This window comes from Somniosus microcephalus, unplaced genomic scaffold (genome assembly GCF_052327205.1).
Source record: "Somniosus microcephalus isolate GS21.2 unplaced genomic scaffold, FLI_Smic_1.0 unresolved_chr4, whole genome shotgun sequence".
Taxonomy (NCBI): Eukaryota; Metazoa; Chordata; class Chondrichthyes; order Squaliformes; family Somniosidae; genus Somniosus; species Somniosus microcephalus.
In genome coordinates, this window is record NW_028225182.1 from 7,704,571 (window position 1) to 7,724,844 (window position 20,274).

The following is a 20,274-nucleotide window of genomic DNA, read 5'->3' on the forward strand; positions in this document are numbered from 1 at the left end:
ATCGAGCTCAGAAGTGTAACCTGTCCCGGTCCTTTCAGCATCCCTGTTCTTCCTGCCAGTGGCTTCTAAGCCAGGGCTCAGAGGAAGGAGCAGTGGAACCCGGGAGAACTAACATAAATATGGGGGATAAGTATTAAGGTAACGATGTAAGATTATATAAAAAACTGGAACTGTGTATCAGGAGATAGTCACACCAATTAGATTAATTAATTCAGATGTAGTCCGTGGCCAGGGGCAGGATGGTGTGACTAGAAGTGAGGCAGGTACGGGGATCCAGGAGGTAGTGTTGGAGGAGCCGCAGCCCTTGCACTTGTCCAACAGGTTCAAGGCTCTTACTCCCTGTGAGGATGGGAACAGGGACTGCGGGGAGGATGAGAAACCTGGCCACAGCACCGTGGAGCGGGGGACCATTCAAGTGGGGGGAGTTAAAAGAAATGTTGTAGTGGTAGGGGATAGTATCGTTAGGGGGATAGATAGAGTTCTCTGCAGCCGAGAGCGAGAGTCCCGAAGGCTGTGTTGCCTGCCCAGTGCCAGGGTTAAGGACATCTCCTCTGGACTGGAGAGAAACTTGGAGTCGGAAGGGGAGGATCCAGTTGTCGTGGTCCATGTTGGTACCAACGACATAGATAGGACAAGGAAGGAGGTTCTGCTGAGGGAGTTTGAGCAGCTAGGGGCCAAATTAAAAAGCAGAACAACAAGGGTAATAATCTCTGGATTACTACCTGAGCCACGAGCGAATTTGGCTAGGACAAATATAATTAGAGAGTTAAATGCGTGGCTCAAAGACTGGTGTGGGAGAAATGGGTTTTGATTCCTGGGACACTGGCACCAGTACTGGGGCAGGAGGGAGCTGTTCCGTTGGGACGGGCTTCACTTGGCCAGTGCTGGGACTAGAGTCCTGGCGGATCATATAACTAGGGCTGTAGAGAAGGCTTTAAACTAACTAGTGGGGGGGAGGTTCCTAGAGAGCAAATAATACAAATGACAACAGAGAAGGTCATAGACCTAGGTAGCAGTGGGGAAATTAAAAACCAGAGCATGTCAGGAAGGGGCAGAAGGTATGGAGTAAAAGGTAAAGTAATAAAAAGGGCAAAAGCAGGAACTAAGTGTCACAAAACATCTTTGAAAGTTCTCTATCTGAATGCACGTAGCATTCGTAACAAAATAGACGAGTTAATGGCACAAATAACTACATATGGGTATGATGTTGTGGCCATTACAGAAACATGGCTGCAGGGTGACAATGCCTGGGAATTAAACATACCAGGTTATTTAACGATCAGGAAGGACAGGCAGGAAGGAAGGGGAGGTGGGGTGGCAATGTTAATAAAGGAAGGAATCACTGTAATACAGAGAAATGATATTGGGTCAAAAGATCAGGACAATGAAACAGTTTGGGTGGAGGTAAGGAATAATAAGGGAAAAAAAACACTAGTGGGCGTAGTCTATAGGCCTCCGAACTGTGGCAACTCTGTTGGACGGAGTATCAATCAGCAAATAGTTGAGGCTTGTAATAAGGGAGCATCTATAATTTTGGGGGATTTTAACTATCATATTAATTGGAGAAATCAAATTGGGCAGGGCTGCCTTGAGGATGAGTTCATTGAGTGTATTAGGGATGGGTTTCTTGAGCAGTATGTAACTGAACCGACCAGGGGGCAAGCAACCTTAGATCTGGTCCTGTGTAACGAGACAGGATTAATTAAAAATGTCCTAGTAAAGGATCCCCTTGGAATGAGTGACCATAACATGGTTGAATTCCATATTCAATTAGAGGGTGAGAAGGTTGGATCTCAAACAAGCATGCTAAGCTTGAATAAAGGAGACTATGAAGGTATGAGAGCGGAATTGAGTAGAGTGGATTGGGAAAATAGATTAAAGGGTAAGACGATACATGATCAGTGGTGTACATTTAAGGAGTTATTTTACAACTTCCAAAAAATATATATTTCACTGAGAAGGAAAGGGTGTAAAAGAACAGACAGCCATCCGTGGCTAAGTAAAGAAATTAAGGATAGTATTCAACTAAAAACAAGGGCATATAAGGTAGCCAAATCTAGTGGGAGGATAGAGAATTGGGAAAACTTTAAAAGACAGCAAAAAATAACAAAAAGATTGATTAAGAAAGGGAAGATAGATTATGAAAGTAAATTAGCAAACAATATAAAAACAGATAGTAAGAGTTTTTATAGTTATATAAAAAGAAAAAGGGTGGCTAATGTAAATGTTGGTCCCTTAGAGGATAAGACCGGGAAATTAATTGTGGGAAATATGGAGATGGCAAAAACACTGAATGAATATTTTGTATCAGTCTTTACAGTAGAGGACACTAAGAATATCCCAACGCTGGACAAACAGGGGGCTATAGGGGGGGAGGAGCTAAACACGATCAAAATCACTAAGGAAGTGGTACTCAGTAAATTAATGGGACTCAAGGCGGATAAATCACCTGGACCTGATGGCTTACATTCTAGGGTCTTGAGGGAAGTGGCGGTAGGGATTGTGGATGCATTGGTAATAATTTTCCAAAACTCCCTGGACTCAGCAAAGGTCCCGGCAGACTTGAAAACTGCTAATGTAACACCCTTATTTAAAAAGGGCAGTAGACAGAAGGCTGGAAACTATAGTTAGCCTAACATCTGTGGTAGGTAAAATTTTGGAGTCCATTATTAAGGAGACAGTAACAGGACATTTGGATAAACATAATTTAATAGGACAAAGTCAGCATGGTTTTATGAGGGGGAAGTCATGTTTGACAAATTTGCTGAAGTTCTTTGAGGAAGTAACATATAGGGTGGATAAAGGGGAACCAGTGGACATAATGTATTTAGACATCCAAAAGGCATTTGACAAGGTGCCACACATAAGATTATTGCTTAAGATAGAAAATCACGGGATTGGGGGTAATATTCTGGCATGGATAGAGGATTGGCTATCTAAGAGAAGGCAGAGAGTTGGGATAAATGGTTCATTCTCAGACTGGCAATCAGTAACTAGTGGTGTTCCGCAGGGGTCAGTGCTGGGTCCCCAACTCTTTACAATCTATATTAACGATTTGGAGGAGGGGACTGAGTGTAACATATCAAAGTTTGCAGATGATACTAAGATGGGAGGGAAAGTAGTGAGTGAGGAGGACATAAAAAACCTGCAAGGGGACATAGACAGGTTAAATAAGTGGGCAGAGATTTTACAGATGGAATACAATACTAGAAAGTGTGAGGTTATGCACTTTGGCAGGAAAAATCGTAGAGCAAGTTATTATCTTAATGGCAAGAAACTGGAAAGTACTGAAGTACAAAGGGATCTGGGGGTCCTGGTGCACGAAACTCAAAAGGTTAGTATGCAGGTGCAGCAAGTGATTAAGAAGGCCGATGTAATGTTGGCTTTCATTGCTAGGGGGATAGAATATAAAAATAGGGAGGTATTGCTTCAGTTGTACAAGGTACTGGCGAGACCGCACCTGGAATACTGCATACGGTTTTGGTGTCTATACTTAAGAAAAGACATACTTGCTCTCGAGTCAGTACAAATAAGGTTCACTCGTTTAATCCCGGGGATGAGGGGATGGACATATGAGGAGAGGTTGAGTAGATTGGGACTCTACTCATTGGAGTTCAGAAGAATGAGAGGCGATCTTATTGAAACATATAAGATTGTGAAGGGGTTGGATCGGGTTGATGCGGGGAGGATGTTCCCGATGATGGGCGAAACTAGAACTAGGGGGCATAGTCTTAGAATAAGGGGTTGCTCTTTCAAAACTGAGATGAGGAGGAACTACTTCAGTCAGAGGGTGGTAGGTCCATGGAATATGCTGCCCCAAAAAGCTGTAGAAGCTACATCATTACATAAATTTAAAACAGAAATAGACAGTTTCCTAGAAGTAAAGGGAATTAAGGGTTACGGGGAGCAGGCAGGAATTTGGACATGAGTCTAGGTTCGGATCGGTCATGGCCCTGTGGGTAGCGGAGCGGGCCCAGGGGCCGTGTAGTCTGATCCTGCTCCTATTTCGTGTGTCTAATTCTGTTAGATTCAGGAGATGGTTCTGTGATTGTAGATTGGCAGTTAGGATCAGATCAGCCATGATCTTATTGAATGGCGGAGCAGGCTCGAGGGGCCGATTGGCCTACTCCTGCTCCTATTTCTTTTGTTCTTATGTTCTTATGTTCACTGAACCGTGCTCTCTAAGAGATACTTTATCCAGAAGTCACTGATCCCAATAAGCATTTATCATTCTGGAGGTTGCACCTAAATCAATCTTATGCAGAGCCGCTGGTGATCTCGGAGACTCATCAGAATGTGTTATGCTACAGACAGAGGCTGTTACACAGGAACATTTTACCAATAAATACTGGACATGTAAGCTGGCAATTCTAATAAACCCTGGAAAGCAAAATATATAGGCTGTTGATCCCAGTAAATCCCGACAAACCCAATAATATAGCTGGTAATCCAAGTGAACCCAGATAAACCCAGATATCTTGGCTGGAGTTTACAGTAAATTACGATTAATCCATATATATATATAGGCAGTTGTTCTCAATGAGCCCTCATAATCACAGATATATTGTCTGTCGATTCTAGTAATCTGTCATAAACCCAGAAATATAAGCAGGCGATCCCGAATAAACCTGTTTGGAGCACAGGAGCATAGCAACAGTAGTAGTAGCCATTCAGCCCCTCGAGCCATTCAAGGGGATCACGGCTGATCTATTGCCTAACTCCATTCACCTGGCTTTGCCCCATATCCCTTGATAACTTTGGGTAACTGAAATCTAATAATATCAGATTTTAAATTAACAATTGACCCCACATCAAATGTTTTTTGTGGAAGAGAGCTTTATGAGATATTGTATTGAGTGTTTTGCTGAGGTAACAGAGAGGGTGGGTGAGGGCAGTGCATTTGCTATTGTGTATATGGACAATACAAATCTTTTGATAAAGCTCCATATATTAGGCATGTGAGACAATTTGAAGCCCATGCAATAAAAGGGGAAGTAGCATCATGTATATAAAGGCGGCGAAGGGATAGAAAGCAGCGAGTTGTGGTGAATGGCTGTTATTGCGTAATGTATAGAGGTGAAAATTTGTGTTCCCTCGGGTTAACTACTCGGGCCACTGCTGTGCTTGTCATACATTAACGTCATGGACATGGGGGTATAGGCCCAATTTTGAAAATTGCAGAGGATACGAAATATGTAAGAGTGAAGAAGATAGTAAGAGACTTCAATTCGTGGTGATTGAAGGTCAATCATCACAGCCCAGGACATCGCTGCAGGATATCCTCATGGTAGTGCCCTAGGCCCAACCATCTTCAGCTGCTTCATCAATGACCCTCCCTTCAAGATAATGTCAGAAATGGGCATGCAACATGACCTGGATGGCATTCAGGATTGGGCTGATATGTGGCAGGTAACATTCGTGCCACAGAAGTGCCAGGCAATTACTACCTCCAACAACCGAGAGTCTAACCACCGTCCCATGATATTTACCAGTATTACCATCGCCGAATCTCCTACCATCAGCATCCTGGGGGTCACCATTGACCAGAAACTTAACTGTACCAGCCACATAAATACTGTGGCAACAACAGCAGGTCAGAGGGTCGGTATTCTGCGGCGTGTGTCGCACCTCCTGACTCCCCAAAGACTTTCCACCATCTACAAGGGACAAACAAGGAGTGTGATGGAATACTCTCCACTTGCCGGGATGAGAGCAGCACAAACAACACGCAAGAATCTCGACACCATCCAGGACAAAGCAGCTCGTTTATTGGCACCCTATTCACCATCTTAAACATTCACTCCCTCCGCTACCAGTGCATGGTGGCTGCAGTGTGTACCATCTATAAGATGCTTTGCAGCAACCGCTAAGGCTTCTTCGGCAGCACCTCCCAAACCCGCGACCTATTCCACCTAGAAGGACAAGGGCAGCAGGTGCATGGGAACAGCACCACCTCCAAGTTCCCCTACAAGTCACACACCGTCCTGCATCGTCGCTGTGTTAATATCCTGGAACTCCATCCCTAACAGCACAATGGGACTACCTTCACATCACGGACTGCAGCGGTTGAAGAAGGTGGCTTGCCACCACCTTCCCAAAGGTAATTAGGAATGGAAAATAAATGCTGGTCTTTCCAGCGACGCCCACAGCCCATGAAAGAATTTTTAAAAATGATGACATAGACAGGCTGTTGTAATGGGCGGACACATTTAGATGAAATTCAATGCGGAAAATTGTGAGTTGATATGATTACAAGCTAAATTGAATAATTTTAGAAGGGTTAACGGACAGATATCACTGGGGGAGTTTGTGAACAATTCGTTGAAGATGGCAGAACAGCTTTAGAACGCTGTTAATAAACCATGTGTGATCCTTGTTTATATAAAAAGAAACATGAAGTCCAAACGGCATGAAGTTGTGGATAACCATAATATAATATACTAGTTGGGCTGCAGCTGGAGTATTGAGTCCTATTCTGGGCGCCGCACTTTCAGAAGGACATGAAGGATTTGAAGAGAGCACAGAAGAGATTTACTTCATTGGTTCCAGTAATAAACGATTGCCGTTACGTGGATAGACCAGAGAAGCTGGAGCTGTTCTCCTTAGAGCATAGACGGCTAAGAGGAAATTTGACAGAGGGTTTTAAAATCAAGAAAACGATTAGATACAGTAAATAAACAGAAAAGATGGATGAATACAAAAGACAAAGCTGAAGTGTCTGTAACCATCCTGAGAGAAGCCAGACTTCATTCAATTCGATTAATTCCAAGCGATATTAAGAAACAGCTGAGCTGATTAGTTACAGCAAATGCAATGAGCTCCGACAACACTCCGTCTGCAGCACTAAAAGCGTGTGCTCCAGAACTAGCCACGCCTCGGGGAAGCGGTTGTGTTAAGAGATTGAGTAAACTAGGCCTGTAATCTCTTGAATTCGGAAGAATGAGAGGGGATCTCATGAAGCATGCAAAATTATTACACGGTTTGATCGGTTGGATGCTGGGAGAATGATTCCCTTTGCTGGGGAGTCTAGAACCAGCGGACACAGCCTCAGGATAAAGGTTAGGCCATTCAGGACTGAGAGAAGACATTTCTTCACACAGAAAGTGGTGAATCTTTGGAATTCTCTTCCCCAGAGTGCTGTGGAGGCTCAGTTATTGGGTATATTCAAAACAGAAGTGGGTAGATTTCTGACTGGTAAGGGCATCAAGGGATATGGCGATAGGGCCGGTGAGTGGAATTGAGGCAGGAGATCAGCCATGATCTCATTGAATCCCCTGCACTGCTTAAAATCTGTTCCATTACCTTTTTTTTTATAGTTCTGACGAAAGGTTATCGACCTGAAACGTTACCTCTGTTTCTCTCTTCGCAGATGCTGCCTGACCTGCTGAGTATCTCCAGCATTTTCTGTTTCAATTCATATTTCCAGCATCTGCAGTATTTTCTCAGTTCGCATTTCTTTCATTGTGCAAAACAAGGATATCGCTTAATTAATGACGCTTTGAAAGCAACATAAAAGTTTAACAAAATAACTACCGCCCAACGTGGGGCTCGAACCCACGACCCTGAGATTAAGAGTCTCATGCTCTACCGACTGAGCTAGCCGGGCCTGTTGCAGCGACATTGCCTTGTCGCTGATTGCAGTCAGGAACCTTGTGGCTCCGGCCCGGTCACAACAGCATGTCTGAGCCGCGTTTCTGCAAACTACGAAACAAGTTCTCCAGAAGCCCAAGGCGTATAAGGAACTCAAGCAGCAAAATCCCTTTCATTAACCACAGGGGTTCAGGCAAATTTCTGATCACAAATCGCTTTAGTCCTTGTCAACATCGCTTGTCTATTTCCCGGAGATTCCCGATTCTGTCTGTCTCTCTGGCTCTGTTTATTGTGTCTGTGGCCACCTGCAGGTAGATTTTGAACGAATTACCTGTGTTTGTGTCTGCTTGTTACTTTAAACAAATGAGGGCATCAGGCGCTTCTGTGCATGACACTGAGGAATCAGGAGAAGGCAGGAGGGATGAAACAGTGTTTGTGGAACGAGTATATATACAAACATCCGCGGTTATGTTGTGGACCTCATGGTGCAACGGTAGCGCATCTGACTCCAGATCAGAAAGTCTGCGTGTTCAAATCTAATCGATCTCCCAACTGAGCTATTTCAGTGTTGTATGGTGGCTATTCAAACAGCCCCAAAACGCACAGTTTTCTCACCGGGAATCGAACCCGGGCCGCGGCGGTAAAAGTGCCTGGAATCCTAACCACTAGACTACCAGAAAAGCTGCAGCAAGTCTCCTGCCAGCAAGCACAGCAATGCAGTGTTTCCTGCTTGCTCCTTTGCAATTCAGATCCTTTCGCGCCAGGCAAACTGTTCGGACAAAATGGTATTTTTAACATGAGAACACAAAAGACGTGTTCGCGAAAGCACGGCACCAAGTGCGGGTAGGCATCCACTTGAAATCGATTTCCTTCAGTGGTTTTCTCTGGATGTTGTCTCTTTCGGTGCCGGCGAACATTTCATTGATGCATTTGTCCTGAACTGAAGCCTTTTGCCCTTCTCGCGGGGTCAGAGCTGCTCTGTCTGTCTATTACCTGCCTGTTAACCTTATCGGGAACAGGCCACCTGTTCAACGTTCAACAGCAAACCCAGAAAGACAAATAAACAGAAAGATGTGTCTCTCAGCCCCGGTGGCAAAGGTGCAATGGATGTTAATCCAAATAAATCCCCCGTGAGTCTGTGTGCATTGGCTTCCTTATAAAGTTTGTATTTGAAATGTGCGGGAAAAGTGTAAAATTATGAAAACATCCTGATGGCCAGTACGGGGATCAAACTTGCGACCTTGTCGTTATTAACACCAGGCTTTCACCAACTGGGCTAACCGGCCACAATGCTCTTGTTGGCCAGGCTCGCACCCAGGCTGCGAGATTGTCTTTCAGCCTCACACTGGGTGACCGAGTTACTGCTCAATCATTGAAAACACCACATCGGTTAAACATTGTTAACTGTTCGTATATACAACTGGGCAGAGTGTAAATCGAAACTAACAGAAAGACAGCTCTATGGTCGAACAAACCTCATTCTAAAATTTATTATCGCACCACAGCCCCTCCCACAAACACTGCTCCGGTATAAGAGCAGACGGCGGGACCCCAACTGGATTCGCACCTGCAGCGGACGGTTGGAGCCGGATCCAGCATGTCCGATGTGGTTTCACTCCCATTCGTTTGGGAAACGCGGCATCAGGAGCGTAAAATTTCTCCTCATTCACTCCTCTTGTAGTGAAGGAGACAGAAAGTAACTAAAACCTACCGAAACCCGGGACCTTTAGATCTTCAGTCTAACGCTCTCCCAACTGAGCTATTTCGGCTTCACATCAAAAGCAGTATACTGTTGTTCTTTTGGAGGTTTTTCTATCCCCGGGTGGAATTGCCCCTCTCGCTCATTCCTCACTTCGGGCAATGTGACCGGACCAGATCTCGGAGGTCAGGTTGTGTTAATGTAAAGCTGCAGTGTTGATAAAGATACAATGCTGACACAGCACGGGGGACCTCACTGTGTTGGACACAGCGTGAAATGCAATGACATGTTCAAATAAAGTTACAGAGCACAACACATGTGTAAAATTCCCTGTTCTTTTCTCCACACTGATGGGTTGTGAAGGGAGAGACGGGCCGAAGTCTCACTGAGCCGCACTGATCACGAGCCAAAACAAGTTCAATCTTCAGGTATGGTGCTGAGCCCGACACAGAAGTGAAAATGCCCGTGGTTGTGGGTTGATTAATGATAATAGAAACAAATATGAAGTGTCTCACAGACTTCAATGATTCCTTAATACCGTTGGTTGTCTAAAAGCTATCAATCGCAGGTTAAAATGAGCAATTCATGATGCATCTTTGAAAGAGCTATCCAATCAGTCCCACTCCGCTGCTCTTCCCCCATAGCCCTGCTGACACTCCTGCCAGTGGAAACGGTTTCCCCCTTAATTTTGATCACCTCTATTAAATCTCCCCTGACCAGTGATTAATGGAGCTCAACGCGGGCAAGTGTCAGATCATCCACTTGGGGCCTAGCAAAGATCAGTCAGTGTGGGGTCTGAAAACATCATGTGAGAGAATCGTTTTTTTCTGTGAAATAGCCGGTCCCGTTAAATTTTACAAATGTTGCCCCAGATCGCTGCTCTCTCAAGCAATGAACATTTTAAACCATTCTCCTGAAATGCAATGTGTTAAATGAGATATGGGTTAACAGTTCAGGAGATGCAAAGAGCAAAATAAATGTATGAAGTTTCGACTGTCCCTCAGTAACCATATTATTATCTCTTTCATTCCGCAAAATAAAGTTACCGGTTAATTAATGGTGATTAAAGCAGTTCTTATTTATTCACATTAGATGCATGTAATTAATTTAATAAAATTACATCGCATTCATGAATAAGAAACGGTGACATCAAAATTTCTTCCCTAACCGTGAATCGAACCCAGCCTGCAACACTGATAGGAATAAATTATTGAATCATTTAATGGTGCCTCGAAAAATATCACACTACTAAATTAAAATCACTGCTATAATGTGTTTCGGTGTTGAAGGGGATTGAAAAAAGCCCAGACTGCGCCCGCGGTGAGACAGAATTCGAACTTACAAAGAAGTTGGTGCTGCGAAGTAACCGCCAAGCGAAAGCTGACACCGATTAATGAAGGAGACACCGCTCAATATAAAGGAAGAGCTCACAAACGTTAACTTTCTGTATTCTGTGTAAAAGGACTCTCAAATCCTTGAATATACTCAATGACTGAGCATCCACTGCCCTCTGAGGTTGAGAATTGCAAAGATCACAAGCCTCTGAGTGAAGAAATGTCTCCTCATCTGAGTCTCAAATAGCCGGCCCCTAATCCTCAGACTCTGCCCCCCAGTTCTAGATTCTCCAGCCAGGGGAAACAACCTCTCAGCTTCTATCCTTTCAAGCCCTCCAAGAAAATTATACCTTTCAATGAGAACACCTCTCGTTCTTCTGAACTCCAGAGATTATAGGCCCAATCTGCTCAATCTCTCCTCATAGGACAATCCTATCATCATTGAAAACAATCAGGTCTGATTCCCAGTCAGGGATTTCAGTTCTGACAAAGACCATTGAAGTCTGTGAGAATCTTAATAATTGTATTAAAACCAACAAAAATGTGTGTTGCACACTGAAGGAAATTGTAACATGTTTGCTGGGTGACAGTCAAACTTTAATAACTTTCGTCAGAGATTCATAGATTTATAACAAAAGGCGATGGTTTTATCCAGCGTTTCCGTAGTGTAGTGGTTATCACGTTCGCCTCACACGCGAAAAGTCACCGGTTCGAAACCGGGCGGAAATATTTTGTAAACCATGTTCATTTAAATCGTAGAAAAATGGATCAATTCCCATTTGTTATGCAAAGTAACAAAGTCCTGTTACAGTTGTGTTATTCTGTACAGTTATGCACACACACAGAACACTACGGTTTCGCTCGCTCACTTCCGTTTCCAGCCCTGACCGTGCAGACAGCCCCTCTCAAAGCTACACAATCCGGCTGCTTTCAGTTGAATTGTGAAAGATTATTCAAGGATCCTGCAGCTTTACTTCGGTTCACAACAGCAGATCGAAGCCGCGTTGCTGCAAACAACAAACCATGTTTTCCAGGATTACAAGGTGTATACGGAACTCAACCATTAAAATTCCCTTCATTAACCTCAGGGGTTCAGGTAATTTTCTATGATTCTATAACAAGTTATTAAAGTTTGACTGTCATCCGGTATACATGTTAGCAATTCCTGCAGTGTGCAACAAAATGTTGTGGGTTGATTAATGATAATAGAAACAATTATGAAGTGTCTCACAGACTTCAATGATCCCTTAATACCGTTGGTTGACTAAAAGCTATCAATCGCAGGTTAAAATGAGCAATTCATGATGCATCTTTGAAAGAGCTATCCAATCAGTCCCACTCCGCTGCTCTTCCCCCATAGCCCTGCTGAAACTCCTGCCAGTGGAAACTGTTTCCCCCATAATTTTGATCACCTCTATTAAATCTCCCCTGACCAGTGATTAATGGAGTTCAACGCGGGCAAGTATCAGATCATCCACTTGGGGCCGAGCAAAGATCGGTCAGTGTGTGGTCTGAAAACATCATGTGAGAGAATAGTTTTTTTCTGTGAAGTAGCCGGTCCCGTTAAATTTTACAAATGTTGCCCCAGATCGCTGCTCTCTCAAGCAATGAACATTTTAAACCATTCTCCTAAAATGCAATGTGTAAAATGAGATATGAGTTATCAGTTCAGGTGATGCAAAGAGCAAAATAAATGAATGAAGTTTCGACTGTCCCTCAGTAACCATATTATTATGTCTTTCATTCTGCAAAATAAAGTTACAGGTTAATTAATGGTGATTAAAGCAGTTCTTATTTATTCACATTAGATGCATGTAATTAATTTAATAAAATTACATCGCATTCATGACTAAGAAACGGTGATATCAAAATTTCTTCCCTAACCGTGAATCGAACCCAGCCTGCAACACTGATAGGAATAAATTATTGAATCATTTAATGGTGCCTTCGAAAATATCACACTACTAAATTAAAATCACTGCTTTAATGTGTTTCGGTGTTGAAGGGGATTGAAAAAAGCCCAGACTGCGCCCGGGGTGAGACAGAGTTCGAACTTACAAAGAAGTTGGTGCTGTGAAGTAACAGCTGGGCGAAAGCTGACACCGATTGAAGGACGAGAAACCGCTCAATATAAAGGATGAGCACACAAACGTTAATTTCTGTATTCTGTGTAAAAGGACTCCCAAATTCTTGAATATACTCAATGACTGAGCATCCACTGCCCTCTGAGGTTGAGAATTGCAAAGATTCACAAGCCTCTGAGTGAAGAAATGTCTCCTCATCTGAGTCTCAAATAGCCGGCCCCTTATCCTGAGACTCTGCCTCCTAGTTCGAGACTCTCCAGCCAGGGGAAACAACCTCTCATCTTCTACCGTTTCATGCCCTCCAAGAAAATTGTACCTTTCAATGACAACACATCTCGTACTTCTGAACTCCAGAGATTATAGGCCCAATCTACTCAATCTCTCCTCATAGGACAATCCAATCATCATTGAAAACAATCAGGTTTGATTCCCAGTCAGGGATTTCAGTTCTGACAAAGACAATTGAAGTCTGTGAGAATCTTATTAATTGTATTAAAACGAACAAAAATGTGTGTTGCACACTGAAGGAAATTGTAACATGTTTGCTGGGTGACAGTCAAACTTAAATAACTTTCTTCATAGATTCATAGATTTATTGCCAAAGGCGACTGTTTTATCCGGCGTTTCCGTAGTGTAGTGGTTATCACGTTCGCCTAACACGCGAAAGGTCCCCGGTTCGAAACCGGGCGGAAACATTTTGTAAATCATGTTCATTTAAATCGTAGAAAAATGGATCAATTCGCATTTGTTATGCAATGTAACAAAGTCCTGTTACATTTGTGTTATTCTGTACAGTTGTACACACACACAGAACACTACGGTTTCGCTCGCTCACTTCCGTTTCCAGCCCTGACCGTGCAGACAGCCCCTCTCAAAGTTGCACATTCCGGCTGCTTTCAGTTGAATTGTGAAAGATTATTCAAGGATCCTGCAGCTTTACCTCGGTTCACAACAGCAGATCTAAGCCCCGTTTCTGCAAACTACAAACCATGTTTTCCAGAATTCCAAGGTGTATACGGTACTCAACCATTAAAATTCCCTTCATTAACCACAGGGGTTCAGGCAATTTTCTATGATTCTATAAAAAGTTATTGAAGTTTGCCTGTCATCCGGTATACATGTTAGCAATTCCTGCAGTGTGCAACAAAATGTTGTGGGTTGATTAATGATAATAGAAACAGTTATGAAGTGTCTCACAGACTTCAATGATCCCTTAATACCGTTGGTTAACTAAAATCTATCAATTGCAGGTTAAAATGAGGAATTCATATTGCATCTTTGAAAGAGCTATCCAATCAGTCCCACTCCGCTGCTCTTCCCCCATAGCCCTGCTGACACTCCTGCCAGTGGAAACGGTTTCCCCCTTAATTTTGATCACCTCTATTAAATCTCCCCTGACCAGTGAATAATGGAGCTCAACGCGGGCAAGTGTCAGATCATCCACTTGGGGCCTAGCAAAGATCAGTCAGTGTGTGGTCTGAAAACATCATGTGAGAGAATCGGTTTTTTCTGTGAAATAGCCGGTCCCGTTAAATTTTACAAATGTTGCCCCAGATCGCTGCTCTCTCAAGCAATGAACATTTTAAACCATTCTCCTGAAATGCAATGTGTAAAATGAGATATGGGTTAACAGTTCAGGAGATGCAAAGAGCAAAATAAATGAATGAAGTTTCGACTGTCCCTCAGTAACCATATTATTATGTCTTTCATTACGCAAAATAAAGTTACCGGTTAATTAATGGTGATTAAAGCAGTTCTTATTTATTCACATTAGATGCATGTAATTAATTTAATAAAATTACATCGCATTCATGAATAAGAAACGGTGATATCAAAATTTCTTCCCTAACCGTGAATCGAACCCAGCCTACAACACTGATAGGAATAAATTATTGAATCATTTAATGGTGCCTCGAAAAATATCACACTACTAAATTAAAATCACTGCTTTAATGTGTTTCGGTGTTGAAGGGGATTGAAAAAAGCCCAGACTGCGCCCGCGGTGAGACAGAGTTCGAACTTACAAAGAAGTTGGTGCTGTGAAGTAACAGCTGGGCGAAAGCTGACACCGATTGAAGGACGAGAAACCGCTCAATATAAAGGATGAGCTCACAAACGTTAATTTCTGTATTCTGTGTAAAAGGACTCCCAAATTCTTGAATATACTCAATGACTGAGCATCCACTGCCCTCTGAGGTTGAGAATTGCAAAGATTCACAAGCCTCTGAGTGAAGAAATGTCTCCTCATCTGAGTCTCAAATGGCCGGCCCCTTATCCTGAGACTCTGCCTCCTAGTTCGAGACTCTCCAGCCAGGGGAAACAACCTCTCATCTTCTACCGTTTCATGCCCTCCAAGAAAATAGTACCTTTCAATGACAACACATCTCGTACTTCTGAACTCCAGAGATTATAGGCCCAATCTACTCAATCTCTCCTCATAGGACAATCTAATCATCATTGAAAACAATCAGGTTTGATTCCCAGTCAGGGATTTCAGTTCTGACAAAGACAATTGAAGTCTGTGAGAATCTTATTAATTGTATTAAAACGAACAAAAATGTGTGTTGCACACTGAAGGAAATTGTAACATGTTTGCTGGGTGACAGTCAAACTTAAATAACTTTCTTCATAGATTCATAGATTTATTGCCAAAGGCGACTGTTTTATCCGGCGTTTCCGTAGTGTAGTGGTTATCACGTTCGCCTAACACGCGAAAGGTCCCCGGTTCGAAACCGGGCGGAAACATTTTGTAAATCATGTTCATTTAAATCGTAGAAAAATGGATCAATTCGCATTTGTTATGCAATGTAACAAAGTCCTGTTACATTTGTGTTATTCTGTACAGTTGTACACACACACAGAACACTACGGTTTCGCTCGCTCACTTCCGTTTCCAGCCCTGACCGTGCAGACAGCCCCTCTCAAAGTTCCACATTCCGGCTGCTTTCAGTTGAATTGTGAAAGATTATTCAAGGATCCTGCCGCTTTACCTCGGTTCACAACAGCAGATCTAAGCCCCGTTTCTGCAAACTACAAACCATGTTTTCCAGAATTCCAAGGTGTATACGGAACTCAACCATTAAAATTCCCTTCATTAACCACAGGGGTTCAGGCAATTTTCTATGATTCTATAAAAAGTTATTGAAGTTTGACTGTCATCCGGTATACGTGTTAGCAATTCCTGCAGTGTGCAACAAAATGTTGTGGGTTGATTAATGATAATAGAAACAGTTATGAAGTGTCTCACAGACTTCAATGATCCCTTAATACCGTTGGTTAACTAAAATCTATCAATTGCAGGTTATAATGAGGAATTCATTTTGCAACTTTGAAAGAGCTATCCAATCAGTCCCACTCCGCTTCTCTTCCCCCATAGCCCTGCTGACACTCCTGCCAGTGGAAACGGTTTCCCCCTTAATTTTGATCACCTCTATTAAATCTCCCCTGACCAGTGAATAATGGAGCTCAACGCGGGCAAGTGTCAGATCATCCACTTGGGGCCTAGCAAAGATCAGTCAGTGTGTTGTCTGAAAACATCATGTGAGAGAATCGGTTTTTTCTGTGAAATAGCCGGTCCCGTTAAATTTTACAAATGTTGCCCCAGATCGCTGCTCTCTCAAGCAATGAACATTTTAAACCATTCTCCTGCAATGCAATGTGTAAAATCAGATATGGGTTAACAGTTCAGGAGATGCAAAGAGCAAAATAAATGAATGAAGTTTCGACTGTCCCTCAGTAACCATATTATTATGTCTTTCATTCCGCAAAATAAAGTTACCGGTTAATTAATGGTGATTAAAGCAGTTCTTATTTATTCACATTAGATGCATGTAATTAATTTAATAAAATTACATCGCATTCATGAATAAGAAACGGTGATATCAAAATTTCTTCCCTAACCGTGAATCGAACCCAGCCTGCAACACTGATAGGAATAAATTATTGAATCATTTAATGGTGCCTCGAAAAATATCACACTACTAAATTAAAATCACTGCTTTAATGTGTTTCGGTGTTGAAGGGGATTGAAAAAAGCCCAGACTGCGCCCGCGGTGAGACAGAGTTCGAACTTACAAAGAAGTTGGTGCTGTGAAGTAACAGCTGGGCGAAAGCTGACACCGATTGAAGGACGAGAAACCGCTCAATATAAAGGATGAGCTCACAAACGTTAATTTCTGTATTCTGTGAAAAAGGACTCCCAAATTCTTGAATATACTCAATGACTGAGCATCCACTGCCCTCTGAGGTTGAGAATTGCAAAGATTCACAAGCCTCTGAGTGAAGAAATGTCTCCTCATCTGAGTCTCAAATGGCCGGCCCCTTATCCTGAGGCTCTGCCTCCTAGTTCGAGACTCTCCAGCCAGGGGAAACAACCTCTCATCTTCTACCGTTTCATGCCCTCCAAGAAAATAGTACCTTTCAATGACAACACATCTCGTACTTCTGAACTCCAGAGATTATAGGCCCAATCTACTCAATCTCTCCTCATAGGACAATCTAATCATCATTGAAAACAATCAGGTTTGATTCCCAGTCAGGGATTTCAGTTCTGACAAAGACAATTGAAGTCTGTGAGAATCTTATTAATTGTATTAAAACGAACAAAAATGTGTGTTGCACACTGAAGGAAATTGTAACATGTTTGCTGGGTGACAGTCAAACTTAAATAACTTTCTTCATAGATTCATTGATTTATTGCCAAAGGCGACTGTTTTATCCGGCGTTTCCGTAGTGTAGTGGTTATCACGTTCGCCTAACACGCGAAAGGTCCCTGGTTCGAAACCGGGCGGAAATGTTTTGTAAATCATGTTCATTTAAATCGTAGAAAAATGGATCAATTCGCATTTGTTATGCAATGTAACAAAGTCCTGTTACATTTGTGTTATTCTCTACAGTTGTACACACACACAGAACACTACGGTTTCGCTCGCTCACTTCCGTTTCCAGCCCTGACCGTGCAGACAGCCCCTCTCAAAGTTCCACATTCCGGCTGCTTTCAGTTGAATTGTGAAAGATTATTCAAGGATCCTGCAGCTTTACCTCGGTTCACAACAGCAGATCTAAGCCCCGTTTCTGCAAACTACAAACCATGTTTTCCAGAATTCCAAGGTGTATACGGAACTCAACCATTAAAATTCCCTTCATTAACCACAGGGGTTCAGGCAATTTTCTATGATTCTATAAAAAGTTATTGAAGTTTGACTGTCATCCGGTATACGTGTTAGCAATTCCTGCAGTGTGCAACAAAATGTTGTGGGTTGATTAATGATAATAGAAACAGTTATGAAGTGTCTCACAGACTTCAATGATCCCTTAATACCGTTGGTTAACTAAAATCTATCAATTGCAGGTTAAAATGAGGAATTCATTTTGCAACTTAGAAAGAGCTATCCAATCAGTCCCACTCCGCTGCTCTTCCCCCATAGCCCTGCTGACACTCCTGCCAGTGGAAACGGTTTCCCCCTTAATTTTGATCACCTCTATTAAATCTCCCCTGACCAGTGAATAATGGAGCTCAACGCGGGCAAGTGTCAGATCATCCACTTGGGGCCTAGCAAAGATCAGTCAGTGTGTTGTCTGAAAACATCATGTGAGAGAATCGGTTTTTTCTGTGAAATAGCCGGTCCCGTTAAATTTTACAAATGTTGCCCCAGATCGCTGCTCTCTCAAGCAATGAACATTTTAAACCATTCTCCTGAAATGCAATGTGTAAAATGAGATATGGGTTAACAGTTCAGGAGATGCAAAGAGCAAAATAAATGTATGAAGTTTCGACTGTCCCTCAGTAACCATATTATTATGTCTTTCATTCCGCAAAATAAAGTTACCGGTTAATTAATGGTGATTAAAGCAGTTCTTATTTATTCACATTAGATGCATGTAATTAATTTAATAAAATTACATCGCATTCATGAATAAGAAACGGTGATATCAAAATTTCTTCCCTAACCGTGAATCGAACCCAACCTGCAACACTGATAGGAATAAATTATTGAATCATTTAATGGTGCCTCGAAAAATATCACACTACTAAATTAAAATCACTGCTTTAATGTGTTTCGGTGTTGAAGGGGATTGAAAAAAGCCCAGACTGCGCCCGCGGTGAGACAGAGTTCGAACTTACAAAGAAGTATGGTGCTGTGAAGTAACAGCTGGGCGAAAGCTGACACCGATTGAAGGATGAGAAACCGCTCAATATAAAGGATGAGCTCACAAACGTTAATTTCTGTATTCTGTGTAAAAGGACTCCCAAATTCTTGAATATACTCAATGACTGAGCATCCACTGCCCTCTGAGGTTGAGAATTGCAAAGATTCACAAGCCTCTGAGTGAAGAAATGTCTCCTCATCTGAGTCTCAAATGGCCGGCCCCTTATCCTGAGACTCTGCCTCCTAGTTCGAGACTCTCCAGCCAGGGGAAACAACCTCTCATCTTCTACCGTTTCATGCCCTCCAAGAAAATTGTACCTTTCAATGACAACACATCTCGTACTTCTGAACTCCAGAGATTATAGGCCCAATCTACTCAATCTCTCCTCATAGGACAATCCAATAATCATTGAAAACAATCAGGTTTGATTCCCAGTCAGGGGTTTCAGTTCTGACAAAGACAATTGAAGTCTGTGAGAATCTTATTAATTGTATTAAAACGAACAAAAATGTGTGTTGCACACTGAAGGAAATTGTAAAATGTTTGCTGGGTGACAGTCAAACTTAAATAACTTTCTTCATAGATTCATAGATTTATTGCCAAAGGCGACTGCTTTATTCAGCGTTTCCGTAGTGTAGTGGTTATCACGTTCGCCTAACACGCGAAAGGTCCCCGGTTCGAAACCGGGCGGAAACATTTTGTAAATCATGTTCATTTAAATCGTAGAAAAATGGATCAATTCGCATTTGTTATGCAATGTAACAAAGTCCTGTTACATTTGTGTTATTCTGTACAGTTGTACACACACACAGAACACTACGGTTTCGCTCGCTCACTTCCGTTTCCAGCCCTGACCGTGCAGACAGCCCCTCTCAAAGTTCCACATTCCGGCTGCTTTCAGTTGAATTGTGAAAGATTATTCAAGGATCCTGCCGCTTTACCTCGGTTCACAACAGCAGATCTAAGCCCCGTTTCTGCAAACTACAAACCATGTTTTCCAGAATTCCAAGGTGTATACGGAACTCAACCATTAAAATTCCCTTCATTAACCACAGGGGTTCAGGCAATTTTCTATGATTCTATAAAAAGTTATTGAAGTTTGACTGTCATCCGGTATACGTGTTAGCAATTCCTGCAGTGTGCAACAAAATGTTGTGGGTTGATTAATGATAATAGAAACAGTTATGAAGTGTCTCACAGACTTCAATGATCCCTTAATACCGTTGGTTAACTAAAATCTATCAATTGCAGGTTATAATGAGGAATTCATTTTGCAACTTTGAAAGAGCTATCCAATCAGTCCCACTCCGCTTCTCTTCCCCCATAGCCCTGCTGACACTCCTGCCAGTGGAAACGGTTTCCCCCTTAATTTTGATCACCTCTATTAAATCTCCCCTGACCAGTGAATAATGGAGCT

General features: G+C 42.5%; 6 non-coding genes across 6 annotated transcripts; 5 read left to right on the forward strand and 1 right to left on the reverse strand.

Moving 5' to 3' along the window:
* Nucleotides 1-7,533: 7,533 nt before the first annotated feature.
* trnak-cuu (transfer RNA lysine (anticodon CUU)) lies at nucleotides 7,534-7,606 on the reverse strand. The gene has a single exon. It is a non-coding gene; the product is annotated as a tRNA-Lys (tRNA).
* A 3,673-nt stretch (nucleotides 7,607-11,279) lies between these two features.
* On the forward strand, nucleotides 11,280-11,352 carry trnav-cac (transfer RNA valine (anticodon CAC)). The gene has a single exon. It is a non-coding gene; the product is annotated as a tRNA-Val (tRNA).
* A 1,977-nt stretch (nucleotides 11,353-13,329) lies between these two features.
* Nucleotides 13,330-13,402, forward strand: trnav-aac (transfer RNA valine (anticodon AAC)). The gene has a single exon. It is a non-coding gene; the product is annotated as a tRNA-Val (tRNA).
* Nucleotides 13,403-15,379: 1,977 nt separating this feature from the next.
* trnav-aac (transfer RNA valine (anticodon AAC)) lies at nucleotides 15,380-15,452 on the forward strand. The gene has a single exon. It is a non-coding gene; the product is annotated as a tRNA-Val (tRNA).
* A 1,977-nt stretch (nucleotides 15,453-17,429) lies between these two features.
* trnav-aac (transfer RNA valine (anticodon AAC)) lies at nucleotides 17,430-17,502 on the forward strand. The gene has a single exon. It is a non-coding gene; the product is annotated as a tRNA-Val (tRNA).
* A 1,978-nt stretch (nucleotides 17,503-19,480) lies between these two features.
* On the forward strand, nucleotides 19,481-19,553 carry trnav-aac (transfer RNA valine (anticodon AAC)). The gene has a single exon. It is a non-coding gene; the product is annotated as a tRNA-Val (tRNA).
* The last annotated feature ends 721 nt before the right edge of the window (nucleotides 19,554-20,274 follow it).